Source organism: Myotis brandtii, unplaced genomic scaffold (assembly GCF_000412655.1).
Source record: "Myotis brandtii unplaced genomic scaffold, ASM41265v1 scaffold670, whole genome shotgun sequence".
Taxonomy (NCBI): Eukaryota; Metazoa; Chordata; class Mammalia; order Chiroptera; family Vespertilionidae; genus Myotis; species Myotis brandtii.
In genome coordinates, this window is record NW_005370611.1 from 1,758,350 (window position 1) to 1,773,150 (window position 14,801).

The 14,801-nt window shown below is 47.0% G+C and overlaps 1 long non-coding RNA gene across 1 annotated transcript; it reads left to right on the top strand.

The window, feature by feature from the left end:
• The first annotated feature begins 1,641 nt into the window (after nt 1-1,641).
• Nucleotides 1,642-14,457, top strand: LOC102262959. The gene is made up of 3 exons (XR_314448.2): nt 1,642-3,120; nt 9,357-9,438; nt 13,552-14,457. It is a non-coding gene; the product is annotated as an uncharacterized LOC102262959 (long non-coding RNA).
• The last annotated feature ends 344 nt before the right edge of the window (nt 14,458-14,801 follow it).

Genomic DNA, 14,801 nt, shown 5'->3' on the forward strand with positions numbered 1-14,801 from the left:
GGGATCAAGCCCACAGCCCTGGCATACGCCCTGAGTGGAAATTGAACTGTGACCTCCTGGTTCATAGGTCGATGTTCAATCACTCAGCCACACTGGCTGAACCTTTCTTCTTCAGTTTACAAGACTTTTATACTGGAGAATAGATAACCAAGTATATAGCATTTACAGACTTCATTTGGAAATTGGGAATTATTTACCTTAAAAATGATTGAGAATGTCAATCTGGGATTCTGTTAAGAACATAGCTAACAAAAGGCACAAATTAAAAGGTAACTGATAAGCAAATGATAGATGATTGAATAGATACATAATGAATACAAAAACAGATAGATGAATAATACAGATGGATAGACAAGTAGATGATAGATAATAGGAAGATATTCATAGATCAATATATGGTTAGAAAATGGATATCTAGATGCACATGGATGAATAGATGACTGGGAAGCAGAATAAATAGTTGGTATATAAATGAATATAGCTAGATGAATGGAGAGATAGATGCTAGAGATTGATGCATGTAGGGACAAATTTGGAATGAAATTGCAGATAGATGAAAGGGTACAACAATATCGTGATTGTACCCAACTGGAATGGAATACCAATGAAGTTAATGACATTTCTCTTTGTGGAGCTATTTTAAATAGTTTAACTATATTGGGGGATGTACAGACTGGAAACAGGGAATTAGCCTTTAATAGCCCTGAAGTTTCATGATGTCTTGATTGGGAGAAAATACATAGGTGGGCCAAGATTTAGCCACTTCTGAATCCTCCATAATGCTCAATTCTGGCCCACTTGGCCCCTTTGATACACGCTAGAAGAATGCGAGATGCAGAGTGAAGGATGCACAGGGCAGCCTTCAGGCATCCTTGGTGATACACAAAAGTCATCCCATTTTGCCTTTTCTTAATTCTGATATTCATATATCGGGGCACTGGTAGGCCTGCTCAGGAAGGTGTGGTGCTGTAATTACTCCGTGTCACCGGAAAATGTATATTGGTGGAATTTACGAGTGGGTTGGAGTTGCTGTGCTGAGTAGGGGCACCTCAGCCCGTTTGATATAAATTCCTCTGCTAATTGGATTGCTGGAGCTAGTCAGAAGCCAGAAAGGGAATGAAAAAATCCATGTTCCCGCCGCCGCTGCTGCTGCTGATAAAGCGGACAGCTCCTTTCAAGGCAGAGGTGCTGGGATTGAATCCTCACGCGGAGGTCTTACTCTAGATGCCTATCTGAAAGGCGACACATCCCTTCTGTCGCCAGGCCGGGAGGAGACAGACAGAGCAATGGGAGAAAAGAGTAGAGTGTCCCAAGGAGATTTTACTACCGAATCGCAAACACAGAGCGAGTTGGGGAGAGACAAAAGGATAGGAAATCAAAGGGAGGGGGACCATCCAATGGCCTGAGAGAGCTAGAAGCTTCTTCTGAAATGAGGTGCCACTCCCTGAGACTGGTGAGCGTGCCTGACATCCACTTGGGGGCATGGACTCAGGGGGCCTCATCTCGGGAGCCAGGACTCAGAGCAGGCCAGAGAGAGTCACCCATGGGGTGTCATTGAACTCAGGACACTCCTGCGCTCCATTTCCTGAAGGTGAGGAAGCCAAGGGGAGGATGCAAATTCCACTCAATACGAGGGTGTGTGCAACCCCGGAAACTCAGCTGAACTGCTCACGCTGTCCGGGAGGCAAGGAAAAAAGACCAAGGGGCAAAACTCCCCGCCCGGAAACCGTCAGTGGATAGCACTCGCCTTGGCTCCCACGCTTCCTAGGTTTGGGATGAGGCAGAAAAAGCAAGTCTGTGTTCAATGTCCTGTGTACCCTTCCTACCAAGGATACATAGTTCATTCCAGCCGAACGTGTGAAGTCTATGTATACTCCAGGGCACAGATTACACCTTGGTGGTCTTTATCTCTTCTTTGCTTGTCCAAGGCCCTACTGTTTCTCCATAGAGGAAAGTGTGTGCCTAATATTGGGTTCCACCAGGCTGAGTGCCCTGCAGTCCTCTTTAAATTCCCCTTTTTTGTCTCTCCCGTGTCCTTTTCTCTCTGTGATTCCCATTCCTTGCCCCTATTTCTTCCGAAGCCCTCTACATACGCTAAATCCTTAGTCATGATGAGTAGGCAGCAAGCCCCTCTTGTACACAACAAAGACTTCTATTTTTTTCCCCCCCTTTCTATCTTTTGGGCGACACGATAAAAAATAACCCTGTATTTATGCAAATTGCAAAGTAGCGTGTGATAATGAAAACAAAACAGTGCTGGCCCGCAGCCAAGACATGGCACTGACGGGGGCTCCCGACCATTTGGCTCCTGATTCTTCGGGGAAAGCAGCTGTGGAGAAAGGAGAATACACAACACCCTCGTCACACGCGCGCTCCCACGCGCACACCCTCGTTCGCACGCATTCCGGTACCGTCGCCTCGGAGCCAGCGAGACTTGGGATCCAAATGAAGTTCTGCTTGCGACCGCCGCCAGCCCTTCAGCGTCGTCCCCCACGAGCCTCCCTGCCCCCTGCTCCTGATCCCCTTTCAGGAATTTACAAACATTTTCCACAGATCAATATCTGTATTGATTATTCATTGTGAGTGAGTCGTGTGTCTTTGGTGATCCGGCTTGCAGAGGTTGCAGCCAAAGCCTGCTGCAGGGGGAAAAAAAAATAACAGAAGGCGAGAAGGACCCAAGCAAGCTGGGGTCTGAGGCTGTCGGCCACACAGAAAGGAAGAGAAAAAGAGGAACGCGCTGGAACACGAAGGAATGGACAAGGGTGGAGGAGAAAGAGGGAGCAATAGCAAGAAAAAGGAGGCGCCGGCCGGCCATCTGGATCCAGGGATCTCGGTGGCTTGGAGGGAAGCCCCATCTTGGGTCTGCGGTTCGTGCACCGTTCGGCGGGCTCGCTCTGGGAGCGAGAGGTGACTCACAGTGTTGGCATCTCCTGCGTGAGAGCTTTGGGGGATCCCTTGGCTTGCTGACAAGGAAAGGAAGAAGGCAGCAGCGGAGGTAAAACCCGATCGCTTCCAACAGCCTTGCGGAGGACACACAGTCGCTGGGTCCGCCTGGAACAGCTCGCAGCTCTGATGGCACGCGGAGGGGGAATAATTAAAAAGGCCGGCGTCCCTTCCTAAGTGAGTAAACACAAAGCCGTTCCGAACGTGCTCTCCAGCTAATGAGAAGCTGTAATTTCTAATACTTCAAGGCAAAACAAGACAGTGATAGGGCTCAGTGGAGTGTGTGTGTGTGCGGGGAGATGGATATGGGGGTGGGGGCTGCTGGGGGGTGGAGATAAATCGACTAATTGTTGGCAATGTTTAAAAAAGGATTACTGGAAAAGACAGTGAAATGATGACAGGAAAACATCTTGGACCAGAGCCAAAAAAAAAAAAAAATCGAGGCAAATCAAGTCTGTAGCTCGGAGAGAACACCCGTGGCTGCTGTCGGGGACTCCGATAGGAACTGCCCGCGGTTCCTCAACCGCGTGTGGATACTGCGTGGGCACCTGGGGCAGGACCAGGGACCACCAGTGTCCAGAGGAGGGGACCGTGGCAGGCCAGGTTACACAGTTGTGTCAGACTTGGAGAAACAAAGCAAAAACAAAATCATAAAAGCCAAGCTGCCCTCTCCTTTTAATTGGAGTTCCTGCTTGCTCAAATTTGCTTCATTCTATTAAAAGCAACCCCTACCTGTGCCTTCTGATAATAGGAGCTGCTGATTCTCAGTTTGCCGCCAGGAAGCTGCTACAATGTTACACAAATATGCTGGAGAAGGAGGTTGAGGAGATGCAGTTTTCCAACCGCTGGGCTTCTGGCAAAAGGTGCCAGGTGGCTGTCTTTGCCAGTTGGACCGCCATGCGGGCTGGTTTGGGATTCCTCTTCTCTTGTCACCCAGCTGTGGCACACGGGACTCTTTTAATACAGGGTTCCAAGCACACACAACACAGTGGGGCTCCCAGGAATAAAATGAACTGGATCTTCCTTCCTTTTGGGTGTTCAGTTAACTGAGCTATCTGGTCTCCTTTCACATGAATGAAGTTGGGGCTTTAAAAATTAAAATTTTTTAAAAAAAAATTTCTGGGACTTAAAAGTCAATAGATAAGATACCTCCTTTTGACTGAGGTTTTACTCATCATGTTGCTTCCTTGTTTCGGACTCGCCAATACGTTGCAAGTTTCCCGAGCAGGAGAAATATATCTTGCAGATATGTGCCTGGGAGATCCAGAGGAGGAGGAATTAAGCCAGTTGTGGATGACTCTTGCATTGCACCTTACATTGCATTTCTTCAGCATTCATAGCCTTCTGTGTCTATGGTGTGTGTGTGTGTGTGTGTGTGTGTGTGTGTGTGTGTGATGGCATTATGTAAAGTGTATGCTTGCATGTGTGTGGCTCCGTGTCTCTGTGTTTCTCCGAGAGGGTGGAAAGGAGAATGAAGTCAGAGCACACGGAATGTTTGGGCATTTATGTGATTCACGCAGAGAATGTTCAGTGCTGCAAGGCAGACAGCCACCCATCCCTGGACTGCGGCTCCGGAGGGCCTGCACAGACCTGATCTGAATGTTAAATGCAGGAGACGAAATTAGCATACTAACCAAGGATGGCAACCCCTCCTTGCAATCAGCAAATGGCCGGCTCCTCTCTTTAAAGCCAGCACCGCCATGCGCGCCAGCCACTTAACCATGTCCTCTGTCAGGTCCTTCTTTTTGTTTGTTTTTTTGTTTTTTGTTTTTTGATGAAAGGCTGGAAATCCATTAATGAGGAGGGAAGGAAGGGCTTCAAGGGGCTATAATGAAAACAAATGATCCTCTTTAAACCTCATGACGGCCAAAGCTGGGGGTGGGGGCGGGTGGGGGCTGCTTTCTGTTCTGGGGCTGGAGAATAGGAAATTCCACAGACAACAGACCACTTGACAAGAGCCCAAGAATGTATTACTTGGGAATTTCTTCTATGTGGCAAAGACCAGCCATGGCCAGTGTGTCTGTGTTAATAAAAGTTACAATGAGCTTTATCTTCCGAATTCAAAAGTGTGGTCCATATCAGATGTCTTTCCATCCTGTCTCAGGTTATCAAAGTTTGTTGACCTTGTGAGGGTAGAAGAGCTTTTGGAACCTTTTGGCCAACTGCTGCGTCTTTTGAAGCGGTACACATTTTTTCTTTTGGGCCACACATTAGGCTTCTCCCGAAGGAAGTGGCTGATTTTATTTTAATCTCCATCAGACGCAGAAGCACACAGAGGAAACACATGGACATCAGCTTCTGTAGGCCTGTCCTGAAGTGGACAGAAGGCTGTTGAGGAGCTAAGAATCCGGGACTCCGCCCCAAGTCTTTGGAATGGGGAACGTTTGCTTCCCTTTTCTTTATTTGAGCCACCCTATCTGCAGAAACCAACTTCTCTCCCATTGCATTTTACTGTTTGGCTTTAAACCCTCGGCTTCACACTCTGAAATCTCTAGGGACCTGAGAGCCCAGCCCAAGGAGGCAATAGGGAGGACTGGGGCTTGGGGTGAACTGGAGACAGCCACTCATGTTCACTCAGGGGAATAAAAGCTGTGCCTTGTGTTGTCTGATCTTCCAATGTTCCCAGAGGTGGTAGAAATTGCCATGTTTAAATACAAAATCTATAATAATAAAAGCGTAATATGCTAATTAGACCAAATGACCTTCCGGATGACTACACTATGACACCCACTGGCGCCAGGCCAGCCAAGGCGGGTGCGATGCGATTGGTCAGGGACCTGGCCATTGTCCCATGATTGCCCCACAGAGGGAGGCCCAGGCCACCAACCTGTGGGCTGTGTCAGGTGGGCAGGGCCTCTCTCTGTGAGGGAAGCCCAGGTCCTAGGTGCCTGCTGGTGGCCGGAAGGAAGCCCGGCTCCAGGGTGCCAGAGGGAAGCCGGTGCCGGCAGCTGGGGGAAGGAAGGCCTACTCTTGCATGAATTTTGTGCATCAGACCTCTAGTATATGAACATTGAAATACTGGCTCAAAGTGGGTTTTTTTTAAAACATTCTATGGGTCAAATAAAACTTATTTGTGAGGATAAGGTGCCTGCTGGTGGCCGGAAGAAAGCCCGGCTCCAGGGTGCCAGAGGGAAGCCGGTGCTGGCATCCGGGGGAAGGAAGGCCTACTCTTGCATGAATTTTGTGCATCAGACCTCTAGTATATGAACATTGAAATACTGGCTCAAAGTGGGTTTTTTTTAAAACATTCTATGGGTCAAATAAAACTTATTTGTGAGGATAAATGTTGGCCCACAGCATGCCAGTTTGCAACCTTTGTTTTAGTCTAAAATACTAGCATGGGTGTTTTGTTGTTAGATTATTTTGTTCACTTTTAAAGCCCAGTCTTTCTGTGAAATATTTTACTTTGTGTTTTAATTTCTTTAAAATGCAGACATTAGCAACTGCATGGCAAACCCCATGGGAGTGTGTGTTTTGCTGCCCCAAGAGGGAAGTGCTAGTTTAGAACAAGAAAGAAGGGAAGGAAATGGATGTCTGCATGGCCTCCTTGCCTGTGGTCACTGGCGTCTTAGCAGGGACGGTGCTGCAATGTCCTCTTCTCCCAGGGCCGTAGCTGGGAAGGTTAAATACCTAGAAATGGGTTTGCATATTTTTCCTGTGCATCTCCATCAATTTCTAATATAATTACTGGTTAGCGCTATTTTAACATTAAACATTTTATTTTTAAAAACATTTTCTTCTTATTCATCTACAGCATGTCAAGTGGGTAGGAAACAAGGCCCTGGAGAGAGAGACCCTGCCTGTAGTTTGGAAGAGCGCTTTTCCATGGCCCCTGAAATAACTTCGACGAGAAAAGGCACCTCAGCAAACAGGGAAGGGCAGCAGGAAGGCCCCTCCTCTTGCACAACTGTCCCGAGCTCTCCGATGTCCAAGGTGCCCCTCACACATAGCATCCTGTTTCATTCCCACTGCAACCAGGCAAGACAGAGACTATTTAGCTTATTATACAGATTAGGATACTCAGGCTCAGAGAGGTGGCGAAATCACCTAAGGCTGAAAGTAGTAAGAGGCATTCACGGGTCTTCTGAGTCTTAATCTGATGTCATTTCATAATTCTTCATAGGTTCCCATAAAATTATCCTCTTTAGGGGAAGGCAGGAGAGGCTGGGTGGGCGGGGGTTGGGGGAGTTGGGGGGGAAGAGATCGACCAAAGAACTTGTATACATATAAGCATAACCAATGGACACAGACAGTGGGGGGTGTAGGCCAGGACTGGAGTTCAGGGGAAGGCTGGGAGATGATAATGGCGGGGGCGGGGGTAAGGGGACACATCTAATACTTTCAACAATTAAGAATTTTTTTTTAGCTGGGGCTGGGGTGGAGGCAGGCTGGGAGAGGACAATGGAGAGGAAAAGGGGACATATGTAATGCTTTCAATAATAAAGAATTTTTAAAAATATCCTCTTTAGAACCCCTGGCCCAAGGCTTCCTCTATTCTTGATCCTCTCTTACCCCCTATCTCACTTCCTCACTACGAGGCTTTCATCTTGTTGTCTGTGTACTTTGTAGTCACGTGCAATTTGAAAATGCTCCCTGAATTCGGCCAGCAATTAGGAACCACTGCTAAGTTACAAATGGCCGTGGCAGACCTCCTCCTTAGCTGTCCATTCCCCACTGTTTGCTCCTGTCTCCCTCCTCCCCTTGAAAGTCAGATTTACCTACAGGCTGGTCTACCTTTGCCCTGTCTCTACTTCCTCACCCCCTTTTGCATCTCTGCACACAGCACTCAGCTTCCATTTCTACTTTCCCGTGAAAACTGCTCCAGGTCACGAATGACCAATGAAATTATACCTTCCTCCCTTGCATGGTTAGATTCCATTGACCACACCCCCATCCATTCATGGCTCTTTCTTCTCAGGCTTCATCTCAGACTTGTTTTTCTTTTTTTAATCCCTTAAATATTAGTGTTCCTGCAAGAGGGTGTCTATGGCTATCTTCTATTTTCAACTTGTACATATTTTGCTTTGTGTGGACATAAACCCTTGACTTCAGCTGTCATCTGTCAACTGATCATCCAAACTCCTGGATGGAGCCTTGGGGATCTGGTTGCCTCTCCTCGGGATGGTCCAAGGCACCCCCACTTGATACACCCCAGACTGGACTCATCACCATTCACAAAGCTGCCCCTCCTTCCACATCCCTTCTCCCTCTTCCCTCTAACTGCCAACTGCTCTTTAAGGTCTTTCAATTCTACTTTCTCAATTCCTCTCTAACCACTCTCTCGCTATATTCCTGATGCTTTGCTCCTGGTTTATTTCCTCAGTGGCTTTTCTCACAGTCCAACTGTTCTCTTCACTCTCAGATGTGCCCAGCCCACAATGCACTCTCTGCACTACTTCTGAGTGATCTATAGAACCTGCCAATGTGGTTGTTGTGCAACCTCTATGAAATCCTGCAGTGAACTCCATCTTCCTAACTTGGCCTTCAGGGCTCCTCGTGGTCCAGGTCTTGCCTCTCCCCAGCCTTCTCTTTTGAGACTCTTCCATTTCCCACCCTGTGCTGTAGGTCACAGAACACCCCATAGTCTTTCATTCCTCTAAGGTTCCCTACTATGTTCCTGCCTCCTGGAATGTTCAACTCTACTTTCTTCATTTGGCCAATTCCTTCTCCACCTTCATGATTCTGTTCCAGTAGGAAGCATTACGCACTCCCCAAGCCCCCTTTGGGTTATGTGCTGCCACAGGCCCCCTCCTGCTGCTTCCCTCTCTCACATATTCACCTCCCTTCTACAATGATCAGGTTCTCCAATTTCATTGTGAGATACTCAAGGCAGAGAGAGGCTGTGAGTTTTATCCCTATATTCCCAGCACCCAGAACAGGTCCTGGTGCATGTTGGGTACTTAATAAATTAATATTACTATTTTTATTATAAGTATCAGAAATACTGTATTTTTTTAACTTGAAGATTACAGGCCCTCAAAATAATGAAACTGAGGGAAAATATAGCAACCATTTCCCGTAGTGCGAAAAAGGATTTCCTATGGTACAGTTCTCACTTACATCAGTTTTTTTACTTCTGTCAGGTGAGAAATGAACACTGGGGTGGTCTGTAGGTGTTTGCTGATGTGGTAGGAACTTTGGAGTTAATTAGAAGCTCTGGCTAACGCTGAACTTCCTCTGCAGAGTTCCTGGGAGGAAACACTAAATTAACAGTTCAAGGTTACTATTAGAAAAATAGCCTGTTTCCCTTAGGTTACGCCTTGGGGAGCCTGTTCTCCCTGCCATTCCTAAGGTGTTTCCACTTTCCTTGTGACCTGGCTACATCTGCCACAGTAACCCGGTCTTTCCAACAAAGGTGACATCTCTCGAGCTCAGAGACCGCTAAATGTGTCTTTTGCATTATCTCCCCGCAGCAGTGGGTTCTGGAGCGCTCAGTCATTGCTGGTTGAATGGAGGAGAAAAGCTGCCCACCATAGAAGGAATAAGGACACTCTTGTAAGTTTCCATCTTTCATGAAGGAGAACATGGATCGAGATCACTGGTACAAGACATCATCATTAGGAATTCCTAAATGTGTGAACACAGTTGGTCCTCATTATTCATGGCAGATTGCTCTATAGAGTCACCACAGGCTCTGGTGTAGCAAGTACTGAGCTATTGTTCTTGGAAGAATTCCAGGGTTAGGTTCCCTCATGCCTCTGGTGACAATATGTTTGTCAACTGATTAATACAAAACCTTGTTTTATGTGTTTTTCTGTCTAAAGACCTTATTTAATATATACTGTTAATTTACTAGCATTTAACTGACGACCAACAGCGCTGTAAGTCATGCCTGATCGAAACTTCTCTAGTGCACATGTTTCTCCACAAAGAACTTAAAAGAACACCAGGCAAACAGCTCTGGAGCACTAAACTTGGGAGGCATTTTAAACAGTGAATCAAAATCACAAAATGTGGAAAACATGTCGCTAAATAGACAGTGAAAAGAAAGAGCACTTGTTTACAGCATGAGAGTTTAAACAAGAGGGAGAGCGTTATCTCCTTCAGTCTCCGCTGGGAATGTTTACATTGGATGACTCGAAACTGTAGCCTCCCTGTACAAGTTCACGAATGACCATGCATTGCAAGTGCCGGGGTTACACATACCTGTGAGGGGGTGAACTTGCAAGTATGGAATCTGCGAATAATGATGTCTGACTGCAGTCTTAGAATAGAAATGAAACAGCAGAGCTTTTGCTTACTTCCAAATGTAGACTGTGATGACCTGGTGCACAATTCTGACTTTGAAGTCCATTTTATTTGTACAAAACTTCTACTTTCTGGCAAAGGATCACTTTCACTTGCTTAGGCCTGTCACAGAAGTAATTGCCACTCAAAAGTTGTTGGATGGTTGGGTGTGGGGTGGTGCATTTTAAAGAAACAAGACTGGTTTGCTGGGATGAGATGCAAAGGTTGGGTGACCAGCTAGACCCCATCGCCAGCTGGGAGAAGTGTCCCACAGCTGGCCCTCCATGGTTTATGATTCAAAGGTGGCTGCAGCAAAATGACAGATGACACGTTAGGCATCTTTGCCCCTATGAAGAGGATTTTACATGATTATCTTAAAAAGTTAATTCTTCTGAGCTAAACCTTGCCCTCTGTGGGTCATATCTTCACTTACATTTCATATTGCAAGTGGCTGCTCAGAAATTCATTTTTGCTCTTCTCTTACTGATTCCCATCTTGTGGCAAAGAGTGAATGGATGCAGAATTCTAGATCACTATTGTTTTCTCGCAAGCCAAAGGCACAGACACACGTGTATGACAGGAGTCAGGAAAGGGGGTCAGTAAGGCATTGAGAATGTACATGAAGGAGGAGCTCTGGCATGATTTCAGACAACGAGAGGGAGGAGAAGCGGCTCTGAGTGAATCACTATGAGTGAGTGTAGAGGTGGTCCCAGCAGGATAGGAACCACTGCTCGGGATTTATCCATATGGTGAGCCTAACCAATTGGGAAACTTCTCTGGGAACTGTCCCCTCTTCCGTGAAATGGGGACCATGATACCAACCTCCAGGAGTGACTGGGAATTAAATGAGATGATGTATGTAAAGTGCTGAGGGCCACATCTGGCGGAAAAGACTGGGAATGGAAGTTGGTAATTGTTGCTCTTGTTCGGGTAATAGCCTAGATCCCTAACTAGCTAGCCTCTCCCATCACGTCTGCGTCATGCGTAGTCATGGGAACATAGAAGATTACAGTTGAAGGACCTGTTCTAGGTTGACTTCCTCGTAGAGGAGAAAACTGAGTGAGTGGGATTCAAATCACTCCGCATCGCGTAGGTAGTTAGGGCAGAATCAGGAGAAACTGGCTCCCTGAGGCCCCGATTTCCCTTCTAGATTCATCTTCTACAGCCGTGGAGCTATCTCCCATCCCTCCTCCTGCACCCCAACAGCCTAGTAAACATTGCTCTGTAGGTTACTATCTTCTTTGGAAGAAATATTTTGGTGATAATGGTATTATTCAAGTAGAATGTTTTAGATCAGGAACCACAGAGCAAGATTTCTTCATGTTTTTCTTTTTTATCATAAATATAAATAACAAAGGCATATAATATGCACAGCATAATAACGTAAGACAAAGCAAAAACAGGAGCTATAGAAACAATGCTCTTTGAAAAAGGATCAACTATTTCTGCAGTTCTCTGTAGTAATTCGCACGACACTCCCTTGGAAACGCCGCAGGACACATAAACCCCAAAGCTTGTAACTGATCAAAACAAGTGAGAGGACAGTAGAGCTGTGTTGGAGAAACAGGATGGGGCTTCTTAATTCCCACCACATCTGAGAACTGTCCTTAAAGCGGGCTGCTCAGTAGCCAGCAACACTTCCATCAGTGTGGAGGTGTGGGCTGGGAGGTGAGACAAGGTGGTCCCGGGGGAGCCCTTGCGAGGATTGGGTGGTGCCATGGAATCATGGATTATGTGGCATTCAAGCAAAAAGTCCTAACCAGCAGGACATTGGCCATAGCAAGACAATCTATGATGTGCACGTGAGTCCTGAAGGTGAAGCTGAGGTCAGAGTCTGGAGCGTGTGGTCAAATGAGAGGGGGCTGCACTACTGTGGGCTTCAGCTAAGGGAACTGGGAGCCCAAATGGCCGCATAGGCACCAGGTGGAGACAGCATCCTAGCTCACCAGTTAAGTAGGGTTGCAGAAGCAGGCATCGAGATTAGGAAGTGACTAGGCAGGCCTGGTGGGGTTGGGGGACCCTGACCTATTTCATCATCTGAGAGAGAAATGTTTGCCATACATTGCTCATATTTATCGTTGTTCTCAGTCAGGATTGGAAGGCCTGAGAGACAGATCCTCCTGTTTCTCCATGGCTGTGACCCATTCGCTCTTATTCCTGACCCATTTTTGTCCTCATTCTACTCATATCCAATTGAACTGATGAACCACAAAAGCCGATATAAGATGTAACTTCATTAGAATATCCTCCTTGAGAAAGATCTGGAACTGTATTTAATCTGCCAAGGTAATAGGTTTAAGTGAAACACAGCTGACACCTCCAGGCCACTGAGCTATTATATTTGCATTTTATATTGAATACGCCTGTAAAACTCTCTTTTTGGTAGATGGAACTGACATTTCCATATGATGGCAAATGCTAAATTGCGAATAGCTTTAATCAGAGTTTTGCTTCAGCAATTCCATCACTCTGCAGCCACAGAAAAGATCACAATGAATGCCTATAAGCACCCAACACAATGTGCTTTTTTGGTACAATCTGTTTAGTAGCTTAATTTGGATGTATGCTACCTCTCACTTACCCAGAAGTCAACTATTTAGCATCTACCTTACTTATATGGAATTAATTTTAAAAGAAAAGCTCTCTAAAAGCCAGAAAAACTGTCACTGAAGGGACATGCATGGACGTTCAGGGATGTTAGACAGACTCTCAACCATCAGTCTCAGTGGCATGTGATGCCCCTTCCGAGGACCAGGTTCCAGTGCTGCGCTGCTGGCAGGGGCTCTTGGAGGGAACCACTAGGCAAGGCTGCCCTCCCTTGAATGGAAAAGGTTGTGGACACAGGCTATGGGATTTCTTTGAGTGTGGGAGCTTCGTGAAGGCTACACTGGGCACATTGGTCCCTGTGGGAAGTGGGAAGTAGCACCATTGGTCCAATAAATTCGTTGCTTCTACATTTGAAATTCATCTTGGTTTCTGGGGACTCTGCCTTTTTCAGCTGCCATTTCTTTAGAGGGTATGTGAGAATATATGAGTTGAGAAGTGAAGAATAAAGTGCTAAAGGGACCCAAAGAATTCCAGGAAACACTGCCTGTCTTACCAGCAAAGCTCTAAACTCTAACAGCAGCCTCCATAGGGATTTCTGCACCCTGGGCCCTGCTGGGAGCTGCGAACAGCTCTGCTGGGAGTAGTTTTGAATACTCGATGGAGGCATCTTCCAGAAAATATTCGTACTGAGGGGAGTGTCAGGCGTATGAACTAGACCAGGGGTCGCCAGCCAGTGGTCCGTGAGGTTCAAAAGGTTGGCGACCCTGAACTAGACTAAAGAAGAACAACGACATGGTAATCAAAGGCGTGACCCTACTCTCCTCCCTCCTCCAGGCAAAGCCCGGCACACAGGCCTGAGTTCTGGGGACAAGCGAATGGCTCGAGAGCCAGTTCCCTGTGGAGCCTCTGAGTGATGAGACATAGCATCCAGGAGCACGCAGGGACCAAGGCAAGCGAGTGCGAAACACAAGTCTAGAAGATTCTTCCCCAGCAGAGTAAAAACATCCAGGTGGTGGCGGCCGGAAGGGGTGAGAATGGGAAGGTAGAACTGTGGAGAGTTTAACCCGAAGCAGACACTGCCCTCATGGCTGCATCAGCCCAGCTTCAGCAGCCCCCTCAGTGGCTGGCATAGCGATGTGGCAGCAGGAGAAGCTGGCAGACGGCGATGCCAGCAGCATTGGGAATGAATACATCAGCGCCCTCACAGCAGCTGTGACAGGGTGAGACGAGGCACATGCACAGAGGCTGGTGTGTGGCAGAGGACTCAGCGATCTGGGGGGCTGAGAGGACTTATGTGAGCTCACGGGATGTCCCCTCTGTGGGCTACTTCCCAGGAGACCCGGGGAGATTCTGAGAATGAAGCGCCTACTGTTGCAGGTGGAGGTCAATGCTGCCACATCCACATGAGCCTACCTCCACCTGGGTGTGACCTGGAGAAACTGGGTGTCTTAGCAACCTAGACCTGGAAGCCCCATGAAGAAACGGGGTGTCAGGAAGACAGCAGTGCTGGTGGCCACCTCCACTCGCATGGGCTTGGGAACTGAATCAGAAGCTTCCATGTCCACACCCCCAAAGCTAATCATAGTGATCGCAGTGTTCTCTAATTGTGGATTCACTTATCCGCCGCCTCTCCTGAGCGGTAAGCTCTGTGAGGAAAGGGACTCTATTTAGTTCATCTTTAGATCCCTACTTCTTGACACTGTACTAAGCAAACAGCAGAACCTCACCAATGTTTGCGGGATGAAAGATAAATAAATCAAGAGATGCTACAAATGAGACCGGCATCTAAGATGAGCTTATATAAATGAATAAAGATTGTGTCCAGATGTCCAGAAAGAAGTGGCAGCCCCACACCCCAAATCCTTTAAGGAGCACATAATTGAAAAGTGAAAGGATAAGAAGAGGAAGGTCCTGCCAGGTGAGAAGGAATGACAGATCAACTTGTGCTGCCTCTTAGGTCTGTGAACTCAAGAGGCCTGGATCCTTGGGCTTAGACCAGCCGTGGGCAAACTACGGCCCGCAGGCCGGATTCGGCCCGTTTGAAATGAATAAAACTAAAAAAAAAAAAAGACCATACCCTTTTA